The sequence below is a fragment of the Ambystoma mexicanum genome, chromosome 6q (assembly GCF_040938575.1).
Source record: "Ambystoma mexicanum isolate Mex_15411 chromosome 6q, UKY_AmexF1_1, whole genome shotgun sequence".
In the NCBI taxonomy this organism is placed as follows: domain Eukaryota; kingdom Metazoa; phylum Chordata; class Amphibia; order Caudata; family Ambystomatidae; genus Ambystoma; species Ambystoma mexicanum.
In genome coordinates, this window is record NC_090937.1 from 909,693,767 (window position 1) to 909,721,077 (window position 27,311).

The following is a 27,311-nucleotide window of genomic DNA, read 5'->3' on the forward strand; positions in this document are numbered from 1 at the left end:
ACATAGACCAAAGCAAAAGGGGGGTGTCTGAAAAACAAAGTGATAAATCACCCTGTATTTATTTTAAACCAAAGGTTTGTGGGGAAATTATATTATTGATCAGTGTATTTATTTTGTGAAGTGAAATTGGTAGCAAGTGTACAGTTGTGATTGTGTTCTTTTTAACTCACTTTTGTGATGTATTTATGCTGAGAGAAGTTGGTTGTGTTGTGCCACGGATAAAGGGTGTTTTCAATATTTTTGTGCTAATTTCTATTACTGTTCATTTAAATAAATACCAGAATATTTCCTGTACACCGGCCTGGTTCTTGGCTCACTGTTAGCTCAAGGTAGGGGTGTACAAGGGGCATGATATGTGCCTGAGGTATGGCTAAAAAATAATCTGTTAAAGAGTTTGTTGAATAACCACTTGAGTGGGGAGGGAAGGAACTCCCTGTGTTGAGAGTGACTTCTCAATAAACCATTACACTGTAGTGGATTTCCGCTGAGGGATGTGGAGGTGTTGGGAAAGGAGGAAGGGTTAGATTGTCTTTTGGTTTTATGTTGCAGGTTGCATGGTTAGCCTTGTAAAGGGGGAATGGTGGCGCTGGTGTGTCAGGCTGGGGCATTAATAGTGTTTTCATGGAAATGATAATTGTTTCATGCTGTTGCTGATGTGGTAGTGTAAAAGCAAAAAGAGAATATCGAGGCTGAGTACCACAAAAGGAAATACACCAAACGCAGGCTTACCAAGATACACAGATCTTTATTCTACAACTGAACAGTTTTCAAAGGAACAAAGTATCAGATAGCTATCTGTCCCTCAGTACATCACAGCGAATGCCAGCCCTTTCGGTGTGAGAAGTGAGTGGGACTGTACATCAGAACATTCACTCTTTTATACAATTTGTAACATGATGTCCAGCCCATTTACATGTTAACCATTTCTCGGGCTGGGGTTCGTGCCGAGTTCACTTCTAATTTATTCATCTATATGCATATGGATTATTCCTAGTACATACTCCAATAGGTTACAATGGCAACAGTGTGTCTTCGGATTTAACATTAAGCCTTCGTACATATTTTATACAATGTAGTTAAACAAGTGTTCACATTCCGTATTTAAACAACATTGAGCTTAATATATGCTCACAGATCAGTTTCGTTGGCACAGGTAATCCTCGATCTACAGGTCAACGAAGGACAAGGTCTCATTACATGACCCTAGCATTTGGTCTACTGGCAGTTTAGACATTAACTTGCATGTGGAGGTCAAGACGGCCAAGTTACAAACAGAAGAACACTGTCCACCATTTTAGAACACAGGGTGACTTTGGAGCGAGAATCAAAATGCCAGATGAACTTAAAATGGCGGCTAAATCGTTCTAAGATCGGAACTTTGCAATGCAGATTTCTTCGCAGAGCGACTGGACTTAGGCCAATATATATAATAAAGGAGGCACGATATGATATCCCGTTTAACAAACCCTCCTTTTGACCTAAGCCAAGCGCTAAACTACTTCTAGTCACTTAACGAGTAACTCCACGTCTCAATGTCCATACATCCTGAATCACTATCGGAGATATCAATTTCCATAAGATCGGATACTAAGATTTCTTTCAGCACATATTCATTGGAGTTTTTCTCTGAGGCGCATACTTTATGTCCTAATGTACCCATCATTTATGCGTAACATCCCCCTAGCATCGAACACATACCAGGAAAACATTGTATACAACAGCAAAGAAACAACAGAATACCTAAAATAATCAGCAAGACCGAAAGTAGTTTCCATCCCCAAGATCGCAAGAAGTCCCAGAACCAAGCGCTAAGATCCCAGTTTCCCTTGGAAACATGCACTTCTGGACTTGGGGTATGCAGAATCTGTATTGCCTTGAAGATAGTTGGGGAGGAATCTGGCACGAAAACACAGCAAGCAGACCCCACCAATTTACATACCCCACCACGTTCAGCCAGGATGACATCTAATGCCATCCGGTTCTGAAGTGCTACTAACCTTATTGCTTTCTGTTCTAGAGTCATATTATAGAGTATGTCAGTTCTCCGGTTGATGATCCTCTCCAGTACTCTTGCTAGTCTCCTGATATCTTCAGAGTTCATTATTTGCCCCCAAAAAGGCACAAGGATTTAGCTACATCTCCTAGAACTTGTGCTGAAGTGTCACCATTCTCGTCCTGCCGCGGATGAGCCTTTGAAATCTCTACAGTACTTGCAATGAATACCCCGGGTAACAGGATCCCTAAATAAAAAGTTCCCTGCCAATCCCTGGGTAACCATGGAAATGCTACATTTCCGCAAACAAAGTAGACAGGTTCTCCTACATACAAGGGTCTGTCCTCATCAGTCAAATTCGCAACATTGTCGCAACCTTTAAAATCACCCATCAACTGAGTACCATTCCTTTGTATGCAGAAAGAAAATGAATCGGGGCTATGATTAACAGTGTAGGAAGGAGGTGTGGCGTCCTTATTGCCTATAGGAGCCATCTTGAAAGAGATCAAAGATTGAAAAGGATGGGACAGTCTATCAGAAGTCCTAATAGAAGCAACATTAAGCTTACTCCTATTTGCGAAAAGCGAGCATCCCAGGGGCGTCAGAACAAGTTTTTCAAACTCGTTTAAGTTAGTCCCATCGAAGTTCCCCGAGATGCTATCATTCCATTGGCCAAAGAATAGTGCTCTAAGAGAAGCATAGCATGCAGTTGTCAAAGGTTAAGGATGAATATACCAACCTAGCCCCTTATCCCCATGTTGCAGTAAATGTGAACAGACCCAACAATTAGATTTGTTAAAAACGGCATGTGTAGCATTCATGATGAGTAATAGTGTGTTGTTGTGATATCTCTGTCTGTGCTGAGAGTCCCTAGGAGATAGAGTATGCAGATGCACGAAAGGAGTAGAAACAGTAGGTACATTTTCAGTAGGTAACAAATTCTCTAATGGTTGTACTTCTTCTAGATACCAGAAACCTAAGACAACAACTATTGTGAAACGGATTAACATTATCAAAAGACAGCAATACGTTTTCGGGGCCCACACATTAAATTGCCCATTTTCGCAGCTGGTCACACATTCTCTTATCAGTTCTGTTCGGGCGGAAGCGGTTGCAGGCATTGTATTCTTCAAATGAATGCACCAATGTTATTTGCTGGCGACCTCCAGGGTGAGCGTTTTCTTAGTCCTTCCACAAACCATAGCTAACAGAATCCCCTAATGTACAAATGATCGGGGCAAAAAGACAAGCCCTTCAATGATTTTCCTTGATGGCACAGCCAAACCGTGCAGTAAGTCTACTTCCTCAAGCGCAGATCGTACTTTGTGATTCCTGGTACTGAGTGATCTGTGAACAACGTGTCGTCACTTCCCGTTGGAAGCAACGAATCCAAAGCAGGATCTGATGCAAGATCCGGAACAAATTCAAAAGACGAAACTGTTAGAGAATGTGGGGACGAAATGACTGTTTCCCCAACCCCCACGGGCTCAGGGAGAGTCTCCGATGAACTCTTGATGCTGGTTGCTGCTTCGTGATCGTTGGTTACAGCATTGGTGAGGGGTTCTGTATCTTCTGTATCGTGTGGCACTGGGTGTGGAATCCTCTTGGTATGCGACGCGTGTATCCAATGCTTCCGGCCTGCTACCCGCACCGCAGTCTGTGTGACCAGCAAAACTTGGAAGGGGCCCCGCCAACGAGGTACGAGGCAAGACGATCGCTCAAACGATTTCGTGAGGATCCACTCTCCTGGTTCTATGCTGTGACCGGGACCCTCGTACTGTACAGGTAAAGCCTCTCACACCTGGTGATAAATCAAATACAGATTTTTAGTTAACTGCCCACAGTAGTCAGAGAGAAGTACATTTTCGGACGTCTCGTAAAGAACGAGACTTCGGAACATTCCAAATATTAGCAGGCCTACTCATAACCACCTCAAAGGGAGAGAGCCCAGTCTTAGTTTGAGGGGTTGTTCTCATAGATAACAACACGATCGGTAAGGCATCCGGCCATTTTAGTTTGGTACCGGCACACGTTTTAGCGGGCTTGTTCTTGATGATGCGTTTGTGTCTTTCTACTAGTCCAGCACTCTGAGTGTGTCTAGCCGAATTGAACTGTTTATCGATCTGTAATCCCACGCATATCTGCAGAATTACAGCAGCGATAAAGTGTGGACCATTGTCCGACCAGATGACTCTCGGTAACCCAAATCTTGGAAAATATTCCTTTAACATAGTCTTTGCGAGGTCATAGCTGTGGCATCTTTGACAGGAAAAGCTTTGACCCATTTGCTAAAAGCACAGATGACGACTAATACATACTTGAAATTGTCGCAATGCTCCATCTCAATAAAATCTAAATGAATAACCTTGAAGGGGTCAGAAGGTGGACCAAAACTTCCCCTAGGAGTTGATGTGCACTTTCCTACATTATGCTGCAAACAAAACATGCACCCCTGAAAGAAGCGTTCAGCTACTTTAGGGATTTTGTCATTTACCCACACATTTTGCAACATTCTGGTAATTTTTCGAGCACAAATACGGGTGGGACCATGAGCCATAACAACCATCATCATAATATATGCGTCAGGCAGTAACCACTCCCCTTCAACTTTGTCCACCCAACACCCATCATCATCCCATTTTCCCATACCCTCAGCCCATTTCTTAGCTTCTTCTAATGTGGCATCAGCTTGGATATCCCTTACGGATTCAATACCCTCATCCAAAGTACAGACATTTGTGGCTTCCCTTGAAGTATACATTTCTGAAGAGAGATCAGTGGCAGTCTGTTTGGCTATCTGGTCAGCAAAGGCGTTCCATTTTCCTACATTGTCTACAATCTTCTGATGTGCTGCGCATTTTATGATAGCTAGCTGAGTAGGGAGTGCAAGTGCTGAGAGTAACCGTACTATCAAGGAGCCATGTTGAATTTTCGTACCATGTGAAGTCAAGAAACTTCTTTCTGCCCAAAGTCTACCGAAGTTGTGAACCACCCAAAAGGCATACTAACTGTCAGTACATACGTTTACTGTAAGCCCTTTGGAAAGTTCACAAGCTCGGGTCAATGCTATAATCTCTGCGGCCTGCGCAGAGTTATGCGTGATTCTCTTGGTTTCCACGACCGTGCTCAATGTAGTGATTGCATAAGCAGCTGTGGATATACCATCCGGGAGTTTGAAGCAGGAGCCATTGCAAAACAGCTCCCCTTGTGGATTGTTCAAAGGAGTATCCTTGAGATCTATTCTACCCTTTGTCTCTTGTTCGGTAGTGTAAAGGCAGTCATGTGACTCTTCATAAATGCAAGCAGTACCTTGCAGGAAAGGTAAAAGTTCAGCCGGATTAAGAACACAACACCTCTTAATTTGTATGTGCGGTGCAAACAAGATCAATTCATATCTCGTTAATCGTGCGGAGGTGAGGTGTTGTGTTTGTGTTCTGTTTAGTAGAACATCTACAGAGTGAGGTACCATCAGGGTTAAAGCATGGCCTAGGACCATTGCCTCGCTCTGTTTTACGGATGCAGCAGCAGCAGCAGCGACAGCTCGCAAACATCTTGGCAAAGCGCATGCTACAGGATCAAGGGCGGAAGAAAAGTAGCCGCATGGCCTATTCTTCCCTCCATGTTCCTGCGTTAATACAGCCAAAGCACATCCATCACATTCATGCACGTACAACACAAAGGCCTTTTCATAGTTTGGTGTGCCCAAAACTGGTGCCGAACACAATGCAGTCTTGAGCAAATCAAATGATTGCTGGTGTTCCAAGTTCCACGGCAATGGCAAAGAAATGCCCTTCTTCGTCAAAGCCAACATTGGTTTAATCACTAGTGAGAAATTGGGGAACCACTGCCTACAGTAAGAAGCCATACCTATCAAGGCTCTAACTTCCTTCTGCGTATTTGGGACAGACATGCTAGAAATTATTTTTATCTGTTCAGGGGTCAACCTTCTTCCCTTCTTTGACAGGAGATAGCCTAAATAGGCGACCTCCTGACAACAATATGGACATTTTTTAAGCAAAGCTTTGTGTCCATGTTTAGCCGAGTGAATAAGCAACAACACAGTGCCCTCCTTAGAAGCGCTCTCTGAGTCAGCAGCTAAAAGCAAGTCATCAACATATTGAAGCAGTGTACAAGTAGAGGGCAACTCAAGGGTATCGAGCTGCTCTTTCAAAGCCCTACTATAAATACTAGGACTTTCCGTGTAACCTTGCGGTGCACGGGTAAAGGTAAACAAACGTTCCCCTAAGGTGAACGCAAACAGGAATCTACTGTCCTTATGTATAGGAATACTAAAGAAAGCATTCTTTAGATCCACAACACTAAAATGAGTAGCTGAAGCCAGGATCATGGTTAATATTGTCGTCACATCAGGCACAATTGGAAATTGTGGAACAACGATCTTATTGATGGCACGTAGATCAATTATGAAACAAAAAGGAATTGCATTATCGTCTTTTTTGTACACGGGTAAAATCGGACTATTGCACAAACTACCTGCAATTTCCTCAATCACCCCTCAATGCACAAAATCGGAGACAATGCATTTCAAAGCTTGCTCACCATCGACCGAGATCTTATACTGTGGAATACGTGGCAGCTTTACTCCATGTTTCAAAACAATCTTAATGGGCTCAATTTGCAAAACACTGACATCAGTGTCGTCAATCGCCCACAAACACTCGGAACATCTCTAAATTCCGGGGGCAAAGGTCTGGTCAAGAATTGAGAGACAGAAAGTTGCTGTGGTGAAATTGTCAAACGCACTCCGTCAGAAGAACAATGAATTACCGCATTTAATTCCTTCAACAGATTCAACCCCAACAAATTCTCTCCACAATTCATAGTCAAATGGAATGAACAATGGTCCGTAAAGGGACCCAAAGAAATAGGTACCGGTGAAGAAACCGGACAACTGGTTTGCCAGAAAAACCTACAGAAACATTGGTTTGCCCTGACAGTGGAATGTTTGGAACCCGTGAATGATCAATGGAACACTTCTATGCCCCTGTATCTATCAAGAATAGATGTTTCCTATTTCCCACTAACATCTCAACGTAGGAACCTTTTTAATTAACGGGTATAGGCGTTGGTTCCAACCTCTGTCTCGGGCAATCCTAGCGGAACAGAATGTCGTCAAAAGGAAGTTCTTCAGAGAGGTAAGCAGCAGAAGGATGATCAAAAAGGTTTCTATTATCCACCCTTGATGTCTGATTGTCCTGCAAAAAAGGTTGCTGTGAATCCTGTGAAAACTGACCTCTACCAGGACCCCCTACACCTGGGCGACCTCTGGATCGTCTACCCATATTTCCAAATGTGTTATTTGACCTCTGCTGGAGGACCGGGCATTGTGCACGCCAATGACCCTCTTGTCTACAATAAGCACACTGGTTAATGTTTACAGGACCCAAGGGCGCATTTCCCTGCGGAACGTACTGACCTCTAAATTGCGAATTACCCCCTCTGGGGCCTCTAACAATTTGCTGCAATAGTACTTTCGTCTTTAAGTCTCCTTTTCTCTTTTCAACTCTTTCTTTTTCGTTATTGACACGATATTCATAGTACTGATCCATATGCAATACTTCTGACTGAGACTTCGCTTGCCAAGCGCTCTCGGAGGACATAATTTGAGACTGGATGTCAGGCAGCAATCCACGCACAAATTTGTCCACGAATAATCTTTTCCCAGACTCTGTGCCTAAGTCTTGTCCACTGAAATCTGAAAATACCTGTTCGAACCGATCAAAGAACTCGGTAGCACCCACAGACTTCCCTTGGACACGGGCAGTAAGCTTGTCCTAAATAATTCTCTTTTCAGGAATTATAGTTTTCAATTTTGTAACTATTCTGTCAGGCAAAGTTAATATTACCTGAGGCGGTCTTTCGCCAGCTGGCCTTTCTCCATCGAGTCTAACCATGTTAGTCCATGTATCTCCTAGCCCTGGTACCTCATCTACAGTTCTAATCTGTTTCCACAAGTCGACAGGCAGGAGTAAGGGAAATACCAAATCAATATCACTTAGAGTGAATACCGAAAATTGCAAAACAGACTCTATTTCTTTGTAGAACCCTGTCGGATTCTTCCTAATGTCGGGAATAGATTGTTTGATGGTGTTCACTTCCTGTCTCGAGAACGGGACGTGAACAAACTGTGAGACATAATGTGCAGGAATTTCATAGGCTTGTGCACCTGTTCCGGCATCCGCTGGAACCTCGACTTTTGGGACAAGTGACAGAGGGACCTCTCTCATAGGCAAATGAGAAGTATGCAACTCCGAACGCTTACTAAGCAACAGAGCCAAATGCAGCGCTAAAGCAGCTGAAGAAGTGTCAAACGAAAAAGCCCTTTTATAAATATTCAATAACTCTGCGGGACAACAAATCTTCTTCTTTACACACTCATCCTGTAGGTACTCTACCATTACCTGTATCACTTTCCTCTGCATTTCTGGCATATACTGACTATAAGTGTCATATACTTCTACGGGAGTTATCGTCATGTCTGAGATCCATCTAATCGCATCTTTCGTACAAATTTGTGTTTCCTCAGTTAACGATTTCCGACAAGGAAGGAACCGTTTCTGTACGAACATAACGTCCAAGCTATCAGCATCTTCATTTTCATTCCGTAACCTTTCCAGCTCCCTTCTATACTCAAGAATCCTCTCAACATGCTCTTGTACCTTTTCCGCAGTATCTCTAGAGAACGCTAAAGTATTCAGATCCCTTAACCACTGTGGGAGATCCATATCACATAGTCTGTTCCACATTACACATAAATGAATTCCTAATCTTTCAATAAAACGTTTCTCTCAGGAAGATTGTCTATATTAGAAAGTGTGGCGAAAACATCAGCTTGTTCACCCTTCTCCATGCAATGCTTAGCCCACGCAGTTAACTCACGTTTTTTCTCTGGAGACACAGTATTACCAGTTACAACCCTCGATCCCGCTCCCTGATCTACTATAAGCGGTGTAGAACCATTTGAAAGAGGGACAGTAGGCACGTTTTGAACATCAGGGTATGGAGGTGCTATTACTGGTACAGCAGGCAAAGGTGGAGGAACAGGTGGAGGAGCAACGACAAGAGGAGGAACAACGACTGGAGGAAGAGGGACAGCAGGAGGAACAATAGGAGGAGCAGGAGGAACTATGGGAGGAGGAATAACAGCAGGGAGAGGTAAAGCAGAAGGAAGAGGAACATACGTAGGTGGCACAGTGACACCAGGCCTTCGTTCATTTAACAGTTTATCGATAAGTTCATCAGAAACATGAAAGTCTTTACAAGGATAGATTTTCTGGATACCAAGTGAGAAAGCCCTATCCATATTCCTAGCTGATTCAGACTGTTTATTTTGGTCATACAACAATGCTTTTTCGGCGTTCGTCATATGACGGCGCGCATGCTTTTCTCTACTCTTAAGCTGCTGCAAAGCTTCTTTCTTCCAATTCTGTAATACATCAAATGCTGCAGGTCTAGCCTTTTTCTTCAATAATATAGATTCTAAGTATTCAATATGAGGGATTTCAAAACTACCATTGATTGGCCACTGGAGTTCGGAAGCATGTCTAGTTTGTCTGTGCCAAATATCATTAAATACTATACTACCAATGCAGTGCTTACAGTACATAGTATACGCCGGCGATCCCTCCATTGATGCCGGACGGCCAAATTCCAAAGATTGTCTGTTCTTGCGGAATAATGCCCTGAAGCAAGCAGACAATTTCCCAGGCATATCAGAATACTGGTGTTACCTGGTCAATAATTGAACTCGCGAGTGCAATACGCCAAAACAAATTATCAGGATACTTAAGAATTGGGTCACCACTCACCTGATCAAATCCTAAGGAGGTCCGATCGGATTACAAAGTTTTGTAGCAAAGATTTCCTCGTGTTTGGGGATTTTGGCAAATCTGCCCACCTCGATATATGGACCTCGTCAAGATGCTGACTCGGACCACGTGCTCACCGTCCAGGGATCGGGTTGTGCGGCGCTGCTGAGGTGTCGCGTCTCATCCAAGAAAGGGGCCCCCTTTACACCGTCCGATCCCGGTCCGATAGCCGTGTCAACCTTCAACGAGCTGGCATCAATCTTGAGGGTCCCTATTCGGGCGCCATCTGTAAAAGCAAAAAGAGAATATTGAGGCTGAGTACCACAAAAGGAAATACACTAAACGCGGGCTTACAAAAATACACAGATCTTTATTCTACAACTGAACCGTTTTCAAAGGAACAAAGTATCAGATCGCTATCTGGCCCTCAGTACATCACAGCAAATACCAGCCCTTTTGGTTTGAGAAGTGAGTGGGACTGTACATCAGAACATTCACTCTCTTATACAATTTGTAACATGATGTCCAGCCCATTTACAGGTTAACCATTTCTCGGGCTAGGGGTTTGTGCCAAGTTCACTTCTAATTTATTCATCTATATGCATATGGATTATTCCTAGTACATACTCCAATAGGTTACAATGGCAGCAGTGTGTTTTCGGATTTAACATTAAGCCTTCGTACATGTTTTATACAATGTAGTTAAACAATTGTTCACATTCCGTATTTAAACAACATTGAGCTTAATATATGCTTGCGGATCAGTTTCGTTGGCACAGGTAATCCTCATTCTACAGGTCAACGAAGGACAAGGTCTCATTACATGACCCTAGCATTTGGCCTACGGGCAGTTTAGACGTTAACTTGCATGTGGAGGTCAAGACGGCCAAGTTACAAACAGAAGAACACTGTCCACCATTTTAGAATACGTGGTGACTTTGGTGCGAGAATCAAAATGGATGATGAACCTAAAATGGCGGCTAAATCGATCTAAGATCGGAACTCTGCAACACGGATTTCTTTGCAGAGCGACTGGGCTTAGGCCAATATATATAATAAAGGAGGCACGATATGATATCCCGTTTAACAGTAGGTCAGCCGGGCTGTGCGGCCAAGACTAGGGTGGAAGGAGATTGGTGTTGAGCATGTGGGGAGGCTTATAAGGGGCAGGGTAACATGGACATGTACCTTTGAAGGAAAGTTGGGGTAAGCAAAAAAGGGAATGAGGGAGGGGTCTCTAGGTGGGATCTGAGGGGGGGCTATAGCCCTGGGTTTTTTGGTTTTAGCCCCAGATAGAAGCTCAGGGGTTACAACCAAAATGGCTAGCTAGTCCCCAGTCCCGACAGTCCCAAAATTAGCATAGCCCCTGATCGAAATTGATGAATTGTTTAATTAATTAATTGTTTTGGTGTTTGTTAATTGATTTGTAGTATTGAAAGTCAAGGAGCCAATTTAGCATGTATTTGTAAAATGTGGCCTGTCACATTAAAGCAACGTTTTCTACTACAAGTGAGTCTGGGGTTTTTGTGCAGTTAGCCCAAAAGCGTGTAGCTATGAGTTGGGACCTCGTGGATATTGTAAACACAGAAGAACACTGCTAAAAAGACAACGCAACTCGTTGGCAAGGTTACTGAATGTGACCTTTTGTGCTCATGCCCAAAATGTATGCCTCTTGCTGAAACCTGATGTTGAATCGTGCTCTCTCGCTCATACCACTGACGCTTAACGTGATTTTTCGGTATAATTCGGTGTTTTTTTCTGCAGGATGCTGTGCGGGTCACTGGAGTTCCCTCTCAATAAAGCAGCGGTAACCCGCGGCCTTCCGTGGCCTGGCATAACAGCACACTGCTGATGGGGCGTTCTGCGCCCTGCGGGGTGTGTAAGCCCCCCGGTTATGTGCCCCGTGTCCCTGCTTGGCCTCCGAGGCCTGTTTCTTGTCAGCGGCCCGCAGTGGCGCGCGCGAGGACAGCGGCGCCTCGGCGCGCGCTAGCCGCTTATCTGAGCGCGCATTCCTCGCTATCGCTTCCATCGCAGGCCTGCACTCTGCGTGTGGTGATGTGCTCGAGGGTTGCTTACCATAAACATCCCACGCAAACGCACACCGAGCGAAAGTGACTGACAGGGAACCCACTCCCAAGAGAACATGGAACGAATTCAGGTGCAAATGCGCGAGAAAGCCGGAATGTTCGTGTTCATGAAACCTCGTGCAATTTATAATTGTTAAGTGCGTATGTGAAAAGGTACTACAACTTCAGGTTAGCGGGATGTTTAAGTAGAGGAGGGCAAAGAGAAACCCATGAAAGATGTAATGGGTGAATGCAAGCTGTGGCGCATTTAAGTGTGCCGTGGCGCATCTATTACACGCTGATGAATGTCAATGACAAATTGTTTTGCTGAACAATTGTTTACAAAAATGAAAGGATCCCCGGGTTTATATGTGACAAAATCCATCACGAAGTTCAAACAAAAGTATTTACTAGACCCAGCTGTAAAAGGAAGCTTACCGCTTTTCATGCAATCCCGTTTCTTTCCGCTTTTCAACCAAGAAGTCAGCGTGAAAGGCGGTAACTTTGGGTGACAGGAAACGTGGTCACCCCGACAGCGCCCACGACTCTGAGCCTGGTATATATATTATATGTGTACTGTTTAAATTCCTGTTGTTCATTTATTTGTATATTGTACAATATGACAAGGTGGTGCAGGAAGCCGATGTAACTCCAACCAGCACGGAAAGGGGGAAACTCCAAGGAGTGGCGAGGATGAAAAAAGGAGAGGGCAAGTCTAGAGACCAACAGACACGAGAGAATGGGCAGGGAACTCTGGACACTTGGAGCGCCTGGCGGCCCGATCTGGCGGCCACCGTTGAGCGTTGAACCTGCAACGCTTGACACGTGTGTCCCCAGTAGTGGGCGCTCTTGTTCAAATGACTTCGGTTTGAAAGGCCATAATGGCAAGGCGATAGTTTCAATGGGATGAGAAACTTTAAAAATGCAAATGTTTCTCAATCGCCTGTAATCCTGCACTACAGAACAACGGGGTGGCTAACTGACAAGTGTATACTTTTAAAGGTGTAGAGATTCGTTCTTGTTCAGAGTTGTTGTTCTTTGCTGACGCCTATTTAGTCACTCTGATCAAATGCCCCATTACATGTGCAATGGTTTTCTCTCAAAGGATCCATGAAAAATTAAACAAGTTTTACATCTTGGCATCAGTGTGAAGTCCGGAAAATATCACAACTGAACCTCAATCAGTACTTGCGAAAAAGCATGCTTGTTTTGGGTGACATCTCTAACGACTGGGGAACCCTCCCTCCCGGAAGTACATTATGAGACTGTCTCGTCGGCGTGCAGTGCTCCGGAAGATTCTGTGGGAAACTTCAGACCTTGGGAGCAGAAAGTGTCAAACGGGACCTTCAGTGTTCACGGCACAACCAGTTCGTGGAAGGTCTCCGAATTTCATCCAAGCGCCCATCGATTCCAGCGTCAAATAAGTGTTCAATACTAAGCCTGGGGCACTCCCTTCTGAACTCTGGACTGAATTCGAAATAGTGATTGTAATGACCAAATAAACATACCTGCTCTGTCTGGGTTGGTTTCTCAACTATATATCACACAGAGTGTCACATTTACAAGTCCCTAAATGGGCTCGGCCTTCGTTTTTTTTACTAGATCGATTGCGATAAAATTGCGTAATTATAACAGCTATTAATACAGCGCCCGGAAGCGGGACGAATCGCTATGAAACGGTACACGTAAAAAAACGTATTCTGTTATAGTGCCGGCAGTTTTATGGCTGATATTGGTAAATGTGGGCCATTCCACATTGTTTTCCTAGTATGTGTGCACTGGCAACTGATTAAACACAATAGTCTGTCACAGAAACGTCACCAGGCGGCATTTTCATGAGGCGTAGCCTGGCCAAGCGCTCTGCCCATCTTCACTCACTAGAATGGCAAATATAGTGCGTCCGGGTTGCCCTCTCCAGAAGGAAGGAAGGGGGAAAGAAAGAAGGAAGGAAGGAAGGAAGGAAGGAAGGAAGGAAGGAAGGAAGGAAGGAAGGAAGGAAGGAAGGAAGGAAGGAAGGAAGGAAGGAAGGAAGGAAGGAAGGAAGGAAGGAAGGAAGGAAGGAAGGAAGGAAGGAAGGAAGGAAGGAAGGAAGGAAGGAAGGAAGGAAGGAAGGAAGGAAGGAAGGAAGGAAGGGAGGAAGGGAGGGAGGGAGGGAGGGAGGGAGGGAGGGAGGGAGGGAGGGAGGGAGGGAGGGAGGGAGGGAGGAATTGTTTTCTTATTTTACGAGTTTAGGTGGGATCACGTCTAAACTAACCATCGAATATATTCTACTATAGTCCATTATTTACAAAGGCGCTGGCTATATCTATGAACAACAGCGATTTGATGGTAATTCGAATGCAAGTTTCCAAGGGCCTCGTAATAAATCTAAAAGCACCACTGTTTTAGGCTTCAACATTAAAAGGAAGCTTTAATCGGGAAAAGAGAGACCGGAAATAGGCAGTGGAAATGCCCCGCCCCTATGATCCCCTATTCTGTTTCCGCGTGTAACAGTATATGACGTGGCTGCCCTTTCATAGTATCCGCTCCATTGGCCCCGGAATATCCCCCACACCATAGATTACCGTGCTGTATATGTGAGGGAACTAGGAGTGGGGAAGTACTCCCACTCAGCAGGTACCGTACCCCCTGCATTCAGGCTTCTAGGAGAAGCTCGAGTTTATTTCAAAACAATTTACGAATCATTTTCCAATGGGGAGTTCCCACTCAAAAACGTTTTTGTAAACCAGGCCCATACACCCATACAGGGATGTTGCTAGGTCTGGAAAAGATCCGGGGCCATGCTAATTGTGTGACTGTTGGGACTGGGGGCTAGCTAGCCTTTTTGTTTGTAACCCCTGAGCTTCTATCAAGGGGCTGCAACCAAAAGACCTGGGGCTATGGCCCCCTAACCGCCCCCTTTCCTAGCAACGCTCCTGCAGCCATACATGCAAACGGTTCACCACGCTTACGGGTTGCTTCCGGTTAGTTAACCAGGGTGGGGGAGAGGGGGGCAAAGCTACATGTGTACTCGGGAGTGCTTCACTTTGTGGGCTCCGTGGTGAGGAGGGCCTGGACCCGGCAGCTCGTGTGACAGAATTGGGCCTGATTTACAAAGCAAGCGCACTGTGTTCTTGTTTAGGGCGGGCAGCGCATCCTCACGTGGCTTCCGCCTCCTCTGGCATACACTCCCATTGTAACGTCTTCACGCGCTGATTGCAAAGGCACGAGTCGGGAGTTCACTCGCATGTTGTTCAGTGTGCTGATGTTATAGCTTTCTGTGATTGGTGGACAAATATATCGCCCTCTCAGCACCTTTTCCAAGATGTCAGTCATCATCACTGGTAAAGCACCGAGGCGGTCGGATGAGGGCGCCCTTGGGCAACAAATGTGACCCAGATTAGCCTGGTCCCATCCCTGCTAAAAAAAAAAGTCACGCCACTGTGTCCCGCTCGAACCTAGGGTCCTGAATATAATACTGATTTCCTTAGAAGCAGGGTGTCTCTATCTCGCACCTAATGTCGGTTTATGGGGTTTGTGTTGCTAAATCCTCCGTCGTGTTGTTGTGCTGTATCTTGTGATCTGGTAAGGGTTCAAAGCCAAAAGGAAAAGGTGCAATTATACCATTGGCAATAAAACTCGACTCTAAGCGAACACGCTCTTTGCTGTGCGTAGGCTGCACAATGCGTGACCTGGCGGGATATACAGCTTCTGCCCCCTTGCCCGATGCCCGGGCTCCTGGACCGGGGTGCCCCTGCCATGTGCAGCATTCCCTCTCAGTCTTCCATGGCAGCGCTGATCATTTGAGCCGGGACACTGCGCCGGGAGGCTGTGCTTTGGCAGAAGAATGATATGTTTTATGTTGTTCCTGACAGAATTCCAATGTAACAAGGCCCATTTTGCACACTCCTTCCCTTAGACAAAAACAAAAAAGTCAAAGAAAAGACCAAGCATGACATTTAAAACGATATGGTTATATTGTAACGGATAGCTTTTATATAGGGGAAAGACGTACACATAGAGCATATTTATCTGAAAAGCAGTTGTTTTTCTGCTGCACGTTACTACCACGTTTCCAATTTTACTCAAAGGGCCTGATTCAACAAGTGATTTTCATAGTCTTGCTTATTTCGCCCTTGGTGGTCGGGTCGGTGTGATCACTCCCTGCCTATCATAACGTGAAAGTTTTTGTCAAAGTGACACGAGCCTTCTGCCTCCAGCGAGGTGTGGCCCCTGTGCACTGCTGGGACTGTGTACAAATCAAGCACATCCATTCATTGAGTTGGAAAACAAAAAGACGCGGGCTGCTACTTTTATTGCAAACAAGCTAAGGCCTACCGGGAAATCTCGAAAGTTCCCTATAGACCAGTCCACCCCTGCCCTAAACAGGGAGTCATAAATGAAATGCGCTCAGAAGTCTTCCAGGCACACACGCCACGCTCAAAGATGGCCGCTGGGCGCATCACCTCCCAATGTGTGCATGGCAAGTTTAGTCCCTAAAGCACGGGCTAAGTTAACCCATGCAAAATGCATACGAATACTGACCTAGGCACAACATAGCTGGGCAGAGTCTTCTAATTGGCCATCTATACCGGACATTCCAGCTGCTGTGTGAAACGGTAACATAAAAACGAAACTCAACCTAATGCCATTCGGTGTATCGCCCCAAGAAAGCTGAAAGGCTGAGGCTAACCTGAAACAGGCAGCCCAGGGATTTCATCCAGGAGATGATACACGTTGCGTCTATGTTCTTTCTTGGTCGTGGTGTATTTTCTTAATATCCAGCTATTCATTCTAAGACTGAATGCAGATTTCTGCACTCACAGTGGAAAGTGGCCCTCTCTGGGGGCAGTGCACAGGTACATCGTATAAACAGGACTCCTGGGAGAGAGGAAATGGCTGTTATCTGAGCCCCGGTGCACGGCATAGTTACAGGGTGATCATGGATTGTTTACACCCGCACAGCGCCAAGACCTGACTAACGAGCTGCTTTACAGAAGAAAGGCCTCTGTTGGGTGGAAGTTAGTGAAATCCACAGAAATTCAGATCGGCCGCAGACATAATGAAGGGCTTTCCCGGACGAGCTGGAGATCAACACTGAGGCCAGCTCCCTTTAATCGGATTTCTGAACATGTAAACTGTTTGCTCCAAAGCCCTTAAACAAAGTGGGAGCACGCACAACAAACAATGCTTTCGCAGTGCACATCGCTTATGAACCGCAGACGGAGCTCATAACTCCAGGGTGATGTATTACAGAAACAATGCATTTGATGTTAATGTCCTTACAGTTCTGCGCTCGCCCTACTGCAGGCTTTCCCTGCAGGGAACTGTCGTTCATGCCAATAGTGTTGGCAATCAAAACCAAAGGACCCCTATCAATCTGTATCGATTTAAGAATCGCATGGCCTTGCAGTGCCGTCCACACGGAACACGTTTTCCTGCGAGGAGGTGTAGCTCTTCATAATTGCAAAATTACAACGGTAACCAAGAAAAGGCAGTGGGGGAAAGCGCTTAAAAAATGAGGCAGAATGCCTCTTGTCAACAAGTGAGCAGACAGACAGTGCTGCCAGAGTTTCCCTTGTGGGTTGGGGCAGCCTTCCCGAATGGGTTATCCGTCCGCTTATCAGGACATGGGGTACCCCCAATGCCAGAGAAGGCGTTTCAAACGAGCAGATTGATTTCTGAGACAGGGGACCTGGAAAATAAACCCTCTCCTTACAAGCAGAATCAGCTCATTTGTCATACAAATACAGGGCATGCAGGAAAGGGTGGCATGCTCATTGTGTTAAAATCTCAACAGAGCAAAAGTCGCAATGTGAGCGAAAGCGTATCTCAAATATTTCTTCACACCAGCAGGAAGTTGATCTGACGGCTGAAACACGACTCGAATCAGCAGTCGATGCGCCCAACTTCGCCTGCTCATTTGAAGTCTGGCCTGCTTGCCCTGTTTAGCTCACGCCATAAAACTGTCCGGGTCTGGCAGGAGGGCCTGAAAACTAGCCATGCCATTTCATTATGGCCCCTTCTCTGTGCGTGAAGGGGGGCAAGAGGGATTTACGGAGGTTCAAACAGGACCTAAAGTGTGAGAACGCACAGATCGCGAGGAGGGGGGGCGGGGGCGATTCGACATTCTGTGCGTAAGGTACGGGCCCCGAGGTGGGTCTTGGGGTCCATTCCACACCTCAGAGTGGAGGGAAATCCATTTAACGCCCCCCAACCGCAGATTTGTTTTCCTCAGAATGTTTCATAAATGGTTTGACGAAACGAAATTGTAGGTGTGTTTAGGTGTGTTTCCTCTCTTATTTCTCTGCCTCAGAATATTTCGTTTATATAATTATTTCTCTGCCTCAGCATATTTCGTTTATATAATCTGGCAACATCAATTGCTCAACTGCTTGTTTGTTCTCTCCGTGTTTCTCGGCCCCTTTTTGGCAACTGCCCCCGGACCCAGCACATTGTTGCCATCTTTTCTGCAATCGGATTTATTGTGTTATGCAATGGTTTAAAATTAAACCTTCCAAACAAAGTAACTCATATACAAAGTTAAAACAGACCCAAACTAAATTATAGCACGCGCATATCAAAATCAGCATCATCCATCAAAAGCATCATTGGATGTACAGCAGTGAATCAGCGCGTCTTTCAATTTATACATTCCCGAGTGAATGTTGACCCAAAAGGCCAAGACAGGGAAACGTGGTGAGACCACTCGCCATTCAGAAATCTCATCCAAAAATCTGCAGGCGCCTTATGTAGGAGTACGTCCACGGTGTCCCCAAAACCCAATTTCTTACCCCACTTAATTCATGGCACCACATACATGAGTGTTTCGGAGTCCCCACTACACCTGTAACGCGTTGTACTGTGTGGCAGTGTGCGGGGTCCCCACACACCGGGAGGTCTCTTGATGTAGGAACACGAGGCTGACTCCTGGCAGATATCAGAGCTCCAGTCCAGTGGTGTGAACAAGGGGTGCACGGGGGTTTCCACGTACGACACAGAGCGGGTTCCTCGTCCACGTCCAGTGCAGAGGGCGCCTTTCTCCGCGCTCTTTGTGTAACGCTCCAAGCGCGGAAACAGCAGAGATTTGTCAAGGTGTATTGTGACCCTGGGGACGAGCTTGTGAGCGGCGTTCAGGCATCAGAGACCGGGCAGTGTGTTGTGGAAATGATGGGTGATGTGCACACCCACATCTCGATTTGTGATGATGAATGCGGTGTTGCTTCTCCCCCGGCGTCCGCCCGTGATTTGCTCTGGAGATGCGTGTCTGCTTTAGTCCGCACTCCAGTAGCCGCAGAGCCTGCCGCGAAGGGCAACATGCAGGTGTGCATGGACATGGTTGCGATAGGTGGACCTCTGACAGCACATCCGCCCAGTGTCACACATGGGGCTGGTCACCTATGGGCGACTCGGACACACGCTACGGAATGGTCACCGAGGCCAACTGCCCTCATATAGAGCTATATATATGTTTATATATATAGCTGCTGGCTTTGGAAGTTCGACACCTTTACTTTCAAACTGTTGTAAGCAACATTGCCATATCATAAGAAACATACTCCCCATGGGCCCGATTCACGGACATTTTTTGCACGGTTCAAAGTGACTTCGCCGTGCTGAAAGGTCACGTTGCACTGCCGAAATAACCCCTGATTCGCGGAACCGTGCAAAGTGTATTTTTGCAGTGTAAAGTCAGTGCTTAGTCCATTTTGCAGTACAAAATCACCATGCACTGACTTTGCACTGTAATATTACACTTTGCATAGTCCCCTGAATCGGGGTTTGGGTCGGAAGTGCAAAGTCACTTTGAACTGAGCAAAACATTCGAGCTTATCACTCACATGGGATGTATTGAAATCAGTGCAGGTCATGTTTGACGCGGCAGCTTTAAGAAGGGCCATTGGAATGGGATTTGCACGCTTTCAGAAGCACATCGAGGCATTGACTAGGAACTGCAACTTACTGAGGAAGTCCTTTTCACTGTGGGGATGAATAGACTGCAACACACACAGACACACACAGCCCCATTTACAGAGCGATTGCAATGGGATGGCGTCAATTGTAAAAAGCTCTTTTGAAAATCACGCTCACATAGATATATAACAATGATATAAAATATATACTACCAAGTTGCCTGCTTTATTTGATTTTTGATTTTTAAAAGGTTTGTGTGATTGTGTGATTGTACATATATAGATATATATATATTTATTTATTTATTTTGTGGCGCTACTAGTACTTTTTTTTACCCAGTTAGTCATTCACAGAACGTGACAACTTTACAAAATAAAAACCTACGACTGGGATGTCCATTGTATGGGAACATTTTGTGTGGGTCGGCGAGGAGACGGAACTGTAAGTAGCACCTCTAAACGCGAAGTGATCTTTGAATTATAAGCACTGCCTCCGAGGACCCATGTATTCTAAGGGCGGCGATCGCACGCGTGACATGGCGGGAACTTTTGCCGTCCAAGAGAATGAGCACGTCCTGAGATAACGCAGGCGGGTTCGGGGAGGTGCATGAAACTGTTGCACAAGTAGACACCGCTGAATATAAAACTGTATATGTGCGCGTGTCTACGTGTGATTGGCTATTTTTATAAAGCTCCTGTGTAGACACAGATACATTGATCTATATATTGCCTCCTACTTACCATATAGCTAGCTATATCTATCTACCTACCCATGTATCTCTATATGTTTATCTATTTATCGTTCTAGTTATATCCATCTAGACATAATGTCTGAATGCTTATCTATCTATTAACCTTGCGAGCTATATCTACCAATCTATCTAGACACGAATGTGTATATGTTTATCTATTCACATATCTATCTATCTATCTATCTATCTATCTATCTATCTATCTATCTATCTATCTATCTATCTATCTATCTATCTATCTATCTATCTAGTTATCTATTTATCTATCTATAATTGTCTACTGGCCTTTCTAGCTAAGATCGTCTCTCCATCTGTCTGTCTATCTCTCCCCCCTCCTGTAAATACCTGTTTACATCTACTCACCAACACACTGCCCACCGAGCGCTGTGGCCAATGGGCTGAACCTCAGAGGTTGCCCGCCAGGCCACACCGCAGGGTCGGTCATCTTTTAACTGGCTTTCAAGTGCACAGTGCTACTCCCCGACAACACGATGGCTTATTTCCTACTGGAGTGTCTTCAATTTAAGGTCCCCAATCCCGAATTCTTTTAACGGCCGATGGCTTGTTCCCTTCGTGTTTCTCAGCTCCTTTTTGGCAACTATACCTGCCACTGAAGATCGTGGGCATACAGTGCTGGCGGAGAGGAGATGGCGGTCTCGGAAATATGTCCAGCTTTACAATAAGTAGGGAATGCAGACGGCGCCTCGCCTGCAAAGCAGAGGCGCGGCGCGCGTGACTGTGTGTGCGTGTGTGTGTATGTATGTATGTGTGCGTGAGAACTGAAGAGTCCATGAACGGAACCTGTGCGCCTTGAATTATTCGTTAACTTCTCCCGGGACCTGTTTCAGGCAGGCTTGTGTCATATCAGGCGCCTGCAGAGAAGGCCAGGCGGGCATTTATAAACCTCTGACCGGGGTCTGCGACGTTGGCACGAAGCGCCCCAAAAGGCTCCCGGACTACCGGCCCCTGCACGTGCACACAGCATGGCTCGCGTGCCACGGCCCCCTCTGGACCGTCCGCTGTAAGAGGCTGCCAATGGTTTTCCGAGAGTCAGAGGTCACTTGGTGTCAGTCCCTCACATTTAGTAAACATAACAGCCTTATTAGGGTAATACCGGGAGCCTGGCCAGCCCGAAGCGCGGCGTCCTAATGTCTCAGTTTCCGGAACCATTTTGGAAATTGTTTTCCGGTGTGGTTCAGCTCCCATTTTCACGGCCTCTTCCAAAGCGTCGATTTTCTACTCAACAATAATGCACGTAAGGCAATAAATGGCACCAGCAGAGCCGGGGATGCATTGCTGCTGTTTAAGCCGATAAGGGCTGGAGCCGGGAATGCGGGAGCCCTCGCAGACAGGCGTCTGCGTTGCCCCCGCCTCCGCTCGGGCGATCCCGAGGCCTCCGCCGGGGCTGACACACCCGCCTCCGGCCCTGCCTTCTACTTCGCAGGCCTTTACAGACTTCGATGCAAAATACAATCCTGCCCCTTCGGTGGAAACAAGGCATAGAGGGGTTGGGATACGCGGACTCAATGCTTCGGGTCGGTAATGTGTACCTAGTGGAAATTCCAGTTGACCAGTTGTAACTGGTTCTGAATGGAATGGAACACGTTCTTGGCTTGTATTCTAGACAGACAATCGACTCCCGAAGAGTAAATCCCAGTGGTTACCAGTTCAGTCCAGCAACTGACTGGCGTCCATTAGATATAATTGCCATTTGTATATAACCTGATAAATACAAAAATAATTCGTGATTTTTTCTGCTGCGTGTACATAGTCCCACGTCTTAAAACACATGTACTGTGACTGGTTCCATTGGAAACCATGTGCAGCTCTTACACTGGAATTTACACCAGCATTGTCCAGGTGATGCTTTCTCAAATCGTACATATAATCCAGAGAGTAACAAGGGAGGGTCTTGAAAACACACAGGGTTACATTTGGAAGTGGGCTCGTTCTGGATAACGGAAAGTGCCAGTGTGAAATTCTACACAGCATGATGCACCCATGGGTGGCGCACTGGCGCGATGACCTTATTGGGAAGCACGTGCATTTAATTTCTAGATTGCAGGGGCGCTCAGGCCCTTTCTATTGGCATTGCGTGTTGATTTACTCCTGTATGTATTATGGAAATAGTAACACCCAAAGATGCCATGTTTAGTCGGGAGTAATTGAATAATCATAGCAATACTTCTATTAAATCACATGTTTATGTAACACTTAGGGCCCGATATACAGAGCGTTATTCAGTGGGATTATCGTATTGAAAAAGGGTTTTGTTTATCAGGCACTTTGCCTCGCATTCGTCCCTCTCCTAAACGCGACAATAATAATAGGCGGGATTTGAACTCAAGGGATTGGTGCTCACTTGTCTCCCCCCCCCCCCCCCCCAAGTGCCTCAGGCACTTAAGGGTCGGCTGGCGATGCGCCTTTTTAACTTGGAGGTCTCCCAATGTATCTGTGGGCTATGTGGTTGTGTGGAAGTTAGAAGCCTGGGACCAAATGAAAATAGCCAACACATAAGCAAATGGGCCTGTGCCCGTTTTTCAAAAATGTTTTTCAATGGGGAAATCCCATTAAAACCCCATTTGCAAATCAGGCCTAATGTGATGAATTTTGTTGGGCAGAGGCGTGAGCATAGCTGCGCTCAATAGATGTTTTGAATGATCCAGTTGTGATATCGGCGGCTGGCGCATGTTAGCAAAGTTGCTGTCCTCACTCTGCAGCCCGTGCTAATATCAAAGAGAAAAAAAGAAGCAAAGGTGTGTCCGCCGAGCGGTAACTTGTGCAGTTTGTTTTGCTCGACGAGTGGAAATCGGCTCTTGCGTGGCCTCGTCCCTGCTGCGTCTGGTGCTTGTTGATCTGAGGGACCAGCCCCAGCCCCAGCCCCGGGCCTGCGGCTCCAGGAGGCCTGGCACCTTTAATGGGAGCGCAGACACAGAGCAGGACCTCGCCGGACACCCGGCCACCTGGGAGGTCCGCGGCCTCCGAGGCCCCGGGCCAGCAGGCATGCGGTTTACCTGCAGGCCGCGGTAGGGATGCGCAGGCGGCTCAGCCCGCTGAGGCCTGGAGAAAATGGCAGCGCGCTTCGGGCCTGCGCCGGCCCAGAGTACGCGCCGCCATTTTGTACTCATCGCGGCGGAGTCTGCTCGCGCGCCCGGCTCCCGTGTAAACAATGGGGTTCCTGGCGGGCAGGGTTTACTTTAGGCCCGCGTGGGAGCCGGGGTGCACTTATGGCCATTCATCACGGCGGCCCAGGGCTGACTGCCGGGATTTATGTGGACTCGCAGTGACACCATTTAAAAGGCTGTCTTGCTATTTATCACGCCCTCGCTGAAAAGTGCAGGTCTCCGGTGTTAATGGGTGGAGAAAAGGCATCATGACCGGTAGCATGGGCTGCAAGAGCAGCCGCTGGATCTCCGTGCTAGGAGAGGGGGTCCCTGGAGGAGACCGGGGCACGGGGGAAAACATCTTCGCTCCCAGTATTTGTGGGCACACATACGTTGCCAGTAATGAGGTAGAGACACCTTTCGGCTCAACAGGTTTACGTTGCTCAACATGTTTTTAACTCCCCCTCCCAAAATGTCCCTGGCTGCAATGGAAACAAGCAGGTAAACTCCATCCTCGGTTTATCTGAATGTACCTTTTTTATCGATGTCGTCTTTAAGTTATTATTAGGACCTTTCATTGCAGGCAAACAGTGGTTGCGCCAGGGGCGTTGCTGGGGGCGGGGGGGGGGGGGGGCTAAGGAGGCTATAGCCCCTGATCTATTGGTTGTAGCCCCCGATAGAATCTCAGGATAGCGAGCCCCCAGTCCCAACAGTACCAACATCAGTTTAGCCCCGGGGGTCTTTTCCAGACCTACCAACACCCCTGGGTTGCGCACTTCTTGACTGGAGTTTAGTGATGGGGTTTACTGTGATTGTGGGCTTTGGAGCTTTAGATCTCAAAAGGCACTTCAGGGAAGATGCAAAGCCTGAGGCAACATTTCCTTTGAGCTTGGAACTAGGATCGTGCATTTTAGACGTCTCTTTTTGGGAAGATGCCCATACAGTTTTCACAACAAAATAAATATATTATTTTCACCTTTCAGTATCTCCACTCCTAAAATATCGCTCACTCAAATAAAGTCCAACGGACGACAAGAGTGTTTCCCTTTCCTACCACAAAGTCTCCTCTCTTGGGTGTCCTTGCCTTGCTTGTTCCACAGATATAAACCCCATTTCCACAAATTCTCCCCTTGCGAGTCCCGCCGTGTTTCTTCATAGCAGAAATCTAAGTAAACACAACCAGCCTTAGCCCCAAAATACCGTAAATGCGTGGTTTCCTCCCCGGGCGATTTAAGGAACCTTTGTTGGTGTTAGGGCGGCAGTAAAGCCCGCGGAAACGGTCGCATAATTAGCAAAACAGCAGTTAGCGCGTGGAAGCAATCCAGGCGCTGCTTGCTGCCAAGACTAATCTGGGGTTTGAATACGTGCTAACTATTCCATTGATGTGTATTTACTTAGTAAAAACAACACCTCCATCGGGTGGTGCCGAGTACAGTAATTGTTATAAAGTTCCATACATGAAATACATTGTCGTAAATACACACGCACACGCACACCGTATGTGAGTTCACGCGTGCTTCTTGAAATAATGCATCCGATTAAAATGTGAGTACTAAAATAATACATACAATAACTATGCTTCTACAATCGTAACCGCGAACATTGTTTTGTGACTAGAACTGGTCATTTTAGGACATTTCACTTTCCCCCAAAAATGTCTCTTTGCGAGCAGTAACTGTGGCACTGCTTTGCATTAGAAACACGTGCCCGTTCACCATAGTACAACGTCAGAACTTAGTCGACGGCTGTTCTAGTCGAAATAATGGAAAGCAGCATCATTTTTCACCAACGTTTTCCCATTTGAATGTATAATCCCACATTGGACAGGGCGCAATCTGAAGTTTCCCGATGAACCGGGCCATTTTTACCCTCTGATGTCAGAGGCTGTTCACTGTTAGAATGCACGTCAGTTACCCTGGCAGTGTGTCCCGTTGCCGTTTATACAGTGGTGCACGATGTGTACTACACTGGTGCAGGTGTGTTTTCCATAATTTTGGGTGTGTCTGTCAAGCCCCTGCTCACTGCAGACACAGATAGCACCAGGGCAGCCCAGCCTGGGGGAGGCGCAGTTCACCCCTAGAATGCTGCTCGCTGTGCCCTCTCTCACCTTGAGTGTGCTCGTCCTATTTGCATAGACACGTATAACAGCCCAGCAGTAAAGGGGTTAAAACAAGTAGCCCTCGCCCTATGGCGCGGAGAGGCTCGTTTCTTGCAGGGACTCCTGAAAAAAAGCACCAGCAGTAAAAAAAAAAAAAAGTGTCACCCGAAAGTCGAGAGTAACTGCTGAGTACTGCTGCATGCCCCTGCCTCCTTGGAGGCACTAGCGAGGGGTATAGCGCACGGTCTCCCTAATCCAAACGCGAACTACCCTTGTAAAGAGATAGCTTGAGTCCTTCTTTCGGTCCCATCGAGCAAGAGTCGACTACCATGGGGGCGAGGGATACTCCTAGCAAGAGGCTTGTTTTTTTTTTTTTATATATCGAGTGATGACTCTTTCCTCATTTTGCTGTGGAGTGACAGACCAGCGTGCCCGCAATGGCGGGAGGGGGGTCTTTTTTTATTCACGTTTTGCGCAGTCTAGCACATTTTCCCATCTTTTCTTGGGGAGGACTTTCCCCCTGTCTAATCTGAAAAGGGTCTCGCTTTCATGTTTGCCCAGCCTGCGTCCCCCCATAACCCCCATGCCCCCCCCCCCACACACACACACTCTCTATTCTTCTGGGGACGACGAAAGTCTTTGAAAAATGGCAGTGGTCAGATTGAACTGGAGGTCCCTCCCCGTCTGTCTTCATGGTGCCTGGAGTTTTTTTCGGGTTGATTCCATGGATAGTGCTTCTCTGGACATTGGAAATAGGGGTATGGGGCGCAGAGGCACGCCCAGGCTCCGAGAACGGGGGAACGATAATCGGCGGGCTATATTTTCGGAGCAGGCCACATGATTTAAGGACCCCCAGACCCCTTATAATGAAAACCTCCAGCCGCGGGTCAAGGTAGTGCCCTTTGTCGGAGAGGGACCGGCCCTGACGCAACAATTTGCGCGAAAGGGGAGAGGGCGCTGCCACACGAGGGAACCGCGCACGCAAGAAAAGCCTGCGTGCCTACAATCCCCGCAAACGGCACATTAGCCCGCGCCCACTTACCGGCCGCTGATACAAATACCGTTCTTATGGTCAGGCCTTTGCGTGGGAGTTCACAAGGCGGCACGTCCGTGCAAGAAGCAGTCCCGTCGAGCAAAAGCGCCGCGCAACCTTCGCGTGGAACACGGACGGAAAACCCGATATGCTGCTCCCTGGCCTCCAGTTACAGCCGAAGTGACCTGCACTATCTGGAGAAGGGGTTTTGGAGACATTAAGCCAGGCAGAGCATTTGCTGCTGGAAACTCAATCTCACGATACAGTAGCGGCGGTGTCTGGGTTCTGTCACTACTGACAGCAGCGCGGGGCACATGCACTCTTCCACACACACACACACCCTGCACAGCCCCGGCGAGTACACCGATGCACAGCCCGACTGACAGCCTGAGCGTTCACAGACACAACCAAACAAAAGGCATCTAGAAATACATTGCGCAAAACAAGTTACTTTACCAAATATAATATCCCATACCACAATTCAACACCGAATTTACAACGCGTCCTTCATTGAGGTTTTCCAATTGAAAACGATTTTGTTAAT

At 46.7% G+C, this 27,311-nt stretch overlaps 1 long non-coding RNA gene across 1 annotated transcript; it reads right to left on the reverse strand.

The window, feature by feature from the left end:
- Positions 1-725: 725 nt before the first annotated feature.
- Positions 726-26,930, reverse strand: LOC138516364 (uncharacterized). Its single transcript, XR_011282264.1, has 3 exons — positions 26,777-26,930; positions 9,823-10,108; positions 726-3,794 (listed from the first exon to the last, which is right to left on the reverse strand). It is a non-coding gene; the product is annotated as an uncharacterized lncRNA (long non-coding RNA).
- Positions 26,931-27,311: the final 381 nt, after the last annotated feature.